The 6,305-nt window shown below is 38.1% G+C and overlaps 1 long non-coding RNA gene across 1 annotated transcript; it reads right to left on the bottom strand.

The window, feature by feature from the left end:
* Nucleotides 1-243: 243 nt before the first annotated feature.
* Nucleotides 244-4,524, bottom strand: LOC107037468. Its single transcript, XR_001460840.1, has 4 exons — nt 4,305-4,524; nt 1,402-1,535; nt 879-1,192; nt 244-505 (listed from the first exon to the last, which is right to left on the bottom strand). It is a non-coding gene; the product is annotated as an uncharacterized LOC107037468 (long non-coding RNA).
* Nucleotides 4,525-6,305: the final 1,781 nt, after the last annotated feature.

Raw genomic sequence — 6,305 nt, 5'->3', positions numbered from 1 at the left:
TATCTCTCTTCAACAATTTTGCGAGTTCACTTTTCATTCTGAGGGGATTTCAACCCGTAACGAGAATATCTCGTTACAAAACATAACAGATCAATTATATCAATAATGAAATAATTTATTCAGCAAATAAAAACTCAGCAAAATACAACGCAATACAAAAATACTGAAAATGTATCAATTTTAACGATCAACAATTTGTATACTTCGAAAATACTAACATTTTAATTCTACAATTGTCAACAATGTTAATACTAATGATATTACATAAGCATAGACCGTAGCTAATGTAACAAACAAGGACTATAATAGTCCTTGCTTTCTCACACTTTCGCAAATTGGCCGAAATTCTTGAAGGGGTGGAATTGTACTTCACCACCGACGGCCACCAGCATCTCATTGGGCAAGCCGCCCCACCACAACACATCTGAAGAGCCGAGCAACTCGCAAAGTTAACAGTCAGAATCCGCGCCCCGAGCCGCGAACACTTCAGCTCTCCTGAGCTCTCCTGAAAAATAAAAATTTGTCTTAGAATTTTTATTAAATTAAACTTAGAGTCCCTGTGACCAACGGTAATTAAATTCAATTTGATATAGTCTCCTTTGGGAGTTGGAACATTGAGTTCCGTCAATAACGTGGAGTCCCTTCTGGATTTCCACATTTTATTATCTTAATCTAAATTCAATTTCATTCCCAATTTATTAAAATCATTTTATTAACCCGAAACCGATTGAATTTATACGGTGCACTGAACCTGACTGGTAGCTTCGTGAATTCATCGAGTTAATTAATAGAAATTCGTCAAAAGTAAATTTAATTAAATCAAAATAAATTCAATGGAAGTAAATTCAGTGAAGTTGAATACATGAAAAGTGCCTCACCTTCATCTTAACCGTCGATGTTGAGATATCGTCTTGTCGATCATCCGTGGGCACCCTCAGAATATTATTCTGTTGTTGTTCCGAACGATCGCTCTACGATTTTTCAATAATTGAACGAATTTTCATATCTTTTGAAGTGACGAGTGACTAGCTGAGTAGACCTGACTGCTTGGTTAGGCTCTAGATGATTAATTAGAGTGAATTACATCAGATTAATGGTTTTCGCGTGAGTGACAGACTCGACTGGCTCTTTCGGCTATTCGGACAGGTCCACTCCGTGATAACGATTTTTCCCTGATTGTTCCCCTTTTATTCTGTGAAATGATCGTCAAATATTATTGAAATCGACTGGTGTGGAACTCGTCGAATGACTTTAGATTTATCTATTTCCATTTGATTGAGATCACGTTTTCTGGATTTTAACGATGGACAGACGAATTATTTCTATTCATTTTAATAAAGCAAATTAGATTTCAATTTAAATATTAACATATTTTGTTACAAGTATTCCGGAGAGTTTTACCGAGGAGACGATGTGAATACCGGCAGGCTGATTACGGCCGCTGCCACATGTAGCCCCACGAGAATTCTCGAAATATTTTCTAATATCTGTCGGTCATGCGCCCGTCAGTCTCAGTGCATCCGACGCGAGACATTCTTAAAATAAATAAAGATAACATTTGCTCATCAGAATTACTTTAGTTCATCAGTGAAATTTCAAATATAAACTTTACGAGTGTCAATTCGGAATTTATCGAAGAATCGAGTGGAGATCCATAGTCCCAGAGGATCTCATCTCTCTATTGGCCCGCTGAAGCTGCAGAATCTTGCATTTTCCCGAGGATAGGACTGATCCAGTGAAGCAAAATTGTACAACGCGGATTTGAACGAGTAACGGTAAGTAGGGAAGAAAAAACCAATTATGACCCGGATTATTATGACCCGGTCGATTGATCCTCCAAACAATTAGATAGCAAAGAAATCGTAAATAAAATTCGAGAATAGCAATTCAACCTGGTTACGGCAAGTCATGTGATGGTCGGCTACCGCTCGACGACTATTGCTCTATTCGACTTCCCCAAAAATCTCGAAAATTATTCAAACTTCTTCGGAAACGAACTCGATGTAAAATCTAGAAAATAATTTATTCACTTTTCTCAGATCTGACGGGAATACGTAACAAAAATGGTGCTAAGTGTGGAGTTATTCTCTTCCTTACAGGACAGAATAGAATAGGATAGAATTTTCATATTTGAACGGGAGAATTTTCATTTCCCTTCCAAAACACATAATTCTCAAGAAATCTTTCGCCAGCCGTAATTATCCCCAATTTTAACAAAATGACGGTACCAGTGATGCTACTTACTTTCCTCGATCTCTCGATAATTTTTTCCCTGTTAATTCAAATTATCTGCTTAATTATTTGTACAAAAATCTTAGAAATTTCCTGTAAAAATGCAAAAATCCTACACAAAGTTCATAAAAAAAAGAGGAGCATCAGTTCCCCACTCCCTTCTTTTCAACAACAGTAGAATCGAAATTTTTTTTTTTACATTGCGTCAATAACTTAATTGAACGTCTATTGACCTTTAATTATTTTCGACTCATTGACAAAAAATTTATTCTACAATGGATCCCAACATTCTGCCAGCATCAAAAGACGATTTAGAAGAAGCCCGTGAACTTAATTTGCTTCTATATTCTAAATTAAAACTGATCGAAGAGCAAGCTCAAATGATCAAGGAATTAAATGAAACAGTAAAAGAAATGCGTGAGAATAACAGACAGACTAGCACCGCACACTCCGTTAATGATTTTGATCGCCTTAATGTAAATGATTCGAGTTCACCTGCAGTTAATGTCATCCCAGATCAATTGACAGATCTTCACAAACAAATCGAAAAGCTTAGAACACCGAGAAGAAGTCAAATAATTGATTCAGTAATTACAGGAAATGTTACGCCTCACGACAGTTTGAGAATTACTGTAAAAGCCGCTCTCGCTTACGTACCTACGTTCGACGGTTATAACATAACCGTGACGCAATTCATGCGCGCTTGCAACCGCGTATGCTCGATGATGAATCAAGGAACGGCGCCCACCTGCTTAGCTTTGCTTCGCCAGAAATTTGAAGGTCGCGCAGGCACCACACTGGAAAATTTGGAGTATCAATCACCTCAGGAGCTTGAAACCAAACTGTGTGAATTTTTCGATCCTTATCGCACGGCCAATCAATTCAAAACTGCACTTGAAGATGTGTCAAAAAATCGCATGAGCATGTAGTCGACTATATTAACAAAGTCAAAAATCTCTACACTGATATTGTTAACACCGAGAAACTCGAACGTGGCTTCCTTCCAGCTGAAGAAGACCTTAAACTTGAAAAAGACGCTATCCAAGCTTTTCTTAATGGTCTCCCACCTTCTCTGCGCATCCAATGCCTGACTAAACCTCACTCTACTCTCGAGGAAACTTTCAAAAATGCTATCGAAGTTTACAAAATATATGAGCGTGACGCAGGTAGATTTGTTGAGCCTGAAATTTTCATTGGTGTTAGCCAGACGAAACCTCAAGGTCAAAAACAGAAGAATAATGCAACTCCACAATCTAGTATTAAGACTATTAATCCCTCCCAACCATCCAATGCGAATGTAAATCAGCAGAACCCAAATAATGGCACCAACAATGTTCAGAATCCTAATAATCAACGAAATTTTAATCAAAATGGCTATCGCACTAATTACCCTAGGAATAAAAATCGCAATGACAATCGTTACCAATGGGGTAATGGCAGGAATTATGGCAATCGTAATTACAACAATCCACGAAACGATCAGAACTCAGAATAACAACGTAAACTCTCCTAATATACAGAACAATAAATCAAATTATATCCTGAATACCTTTTGCGAATTATGCCGTGTCCCGGGACACACTCTGTCTATTTGTAGAAAGCTGGCTTACATGAATCGTCAAAAGGAAACGCAGTCAAAAAACGGGCAACTCCCCGATCAGAATATCGGCGGGACTGCGGGGAGCCAAACCAACCCATCACCCTCGCCGAGCCAAGTCACTCCACACCTCTCAGAACAAATTTCAGTCAATCCAAACAATCCATCTCTCACAACTTCCAACAACCAATAAATTCCTTCAATGATACTAACAAAATCACTGAAATCAATCTTCCAACAATCGCTCCTTTTCCCTCTGGAAATCCCTTTCCATCAACCAGCAAAACTCCAGTCCCATCCAATGACGATGAAATTATCAACTCAAAATATTTATCAAAATTATCAGAAGACGAAATTTTTATGGTAAAACGAGAACGTGAATTAAATGCCATTAAACAATACGAAGGACTCCGAGCTCTCTGGTAACAAAAACCCTCTTTATTACGCAAAGGCCTAGGCTATGATGGCAACTCACCTCCTCGAACGAACAATATTGTAGAATTTAGTAAAAGCAATGGTGATGAGGTGCATGGGAATCCAAGCCCGGCGATTCACAGCGTCGAATCTCGCGCCGACAGCTCCCGCTCAGAGCAACCTCCCGTAGAATCTTCTCCGCCGCCCGTTAACAACACTGTAAATAACCCAATTCATGAAAACATGGAAATTCTTCCCCCTCAGGGAAATTATAAATGAAAAAAAAAGAAAGAATCAAAGATTCAAATCAAAGATCTGTCAAATAAATCGATTCATAAAATTTCAACTGATAATTGCAAAAGTACAAGAAAATTTTATGAAATATCTTCAATTCCCAGAGTCATCGGAGCTCCCTGAAAAACCATTGAAATCCAAAAGGAAGAAACAGACACACAATTTGCTCGCATTATCCATATGCGCATTAAAACAGCTAGAATCGCATTAGTAACTCTACACTCATTTCAATTAAAGTTACCCACAATAATGATGATTGACAGTGGTGCAGAAGTCAATCTTATCAAATTAGGTGCTTTTGATATGCGTGCTCCTATGAACATTAGAGGAATAATCGAATTACGTGGTATTACTGGTAATATTATCCGGACCATCGGAACTGCTTTCATTAATATTCATAGCCACACTGTCAAATTCCATGTAGTCCATAATCACTTCCCAATTGCTCAGGCGGGAATTATCGGCGCCGAGTATTTCCACGAATTCAAAGCCACGCTTTCTTACGAACATAAAACATTTTCTTTTTCAGACGTAGTAATGGAAATAACGTATGACGATTGCCAAACAATTCCTAAAAACTCTTCTTGTGCATTTGCGGTTAAATTAACGAAAGATTCTCCAACCGTAGGGCTTATACCTGACCTTTACATTACAGACAAAATCTCTTTAATAGGAAGTCCCGAATTGACTATTCGCGGGGAAGCATTCGTAAAGGGTATCAACCATAGTAACGAAGATTTGGCCATTCCGACATCTGTCATAAAAATGGGCCAATATTTTCGGTTAAAAGGCGAACGGGAAGGCGATGCACAGGGCGGACCAGACGATCCGCAGGACGAATATTCCCTCGTACCACCCGATTCACGTGTAGAAAGGCAAAACTTTTTCAATCAAAAAATCAATGGGTTGACTTCATCTATGCCCAGCAGAGTTCCAGCAAAGTTCCAGCAGTTCCTCTGCTATCAACGTAGTTTCTCGGGAAAATCTTACCCCTGATAGAGCAAAAACAATTAAATCGCTCATTCATCTTGATCATTTATCTGAAACAGAACAAGCCGTTATCGACACTATCATCGAAGTTAATCAAGACCTTTTCATTATAAAAGGAGAATATCTTGGTGCCACAGATGTTACTTTCCATCGGATAAATACTATTGATGATCTTCCCATTAATAAGAAACAATATCTTCTACCCCCTGTTCACAAAGAAGAAATAATCAAACAATGTGAGGAATTATTAGCAAAAGGCAAAAGTATGTGGAAAAAGTGTAAACTGAGAAAGTTTTTTTTTTCAGATTTTCAAAGGGTCAGATTTTTCGTTTCTCCAGGAGGAAAGTCGACGTTCGCACAAAATTGAATTTTTTAGCCGGGTGAATGTTAATTCCAGCTATTTAAGCGATGCGCTTAAATACTTTTGAGAGTTCTTTTGAGAACTCTCAAAAGTATGTGGAAAAAGTGGAAGCTGAAAAAAATTTTTTTTCACCGGGGACCAACGTGTCAGATCTTGGATTTTTTCAGGGGGAAAGTCGGTCAAAGGGTCACAAGGGTCACTAGGGCCAAAGTGTCAGATCTTGGATTTTTCCATGGGGAAAGTCGACAAAATCGAATTTTTTAGCCGATCGAAAGTTGATTCTATTTAAGTGATGGACTATTCAGAACTCTTCAAAGTATATGGAAAAAGTGTAAACTGAAAAAGTTTTTTTTTTAGATCTTCAAAGGGTCAGATTTTCCGTTTTTCCAGGGGGAAAGTCGACTTTCGCCAAAATTG

The sequence above is a fragment of the Diachasma alloeum genome, unplaced genomic scaffold (genome assembly GCF_001412515.2).
Source record: "Diachasma alloeum isolate Michigan unplaced genomic scaffold, Dall2.0 Dall_scaffold_00243, whole genome shotgun sequence".
NCBI classification, from domain to species: Eukaryota; Metazoa; Arthropoda; class Insecta; order Hymenoptera; family Braconidae; genus Diachasma; species Diachasma alloeum.
This window is presented reverse-complemented; position numbering and strand designations above follow the sequence as displayed.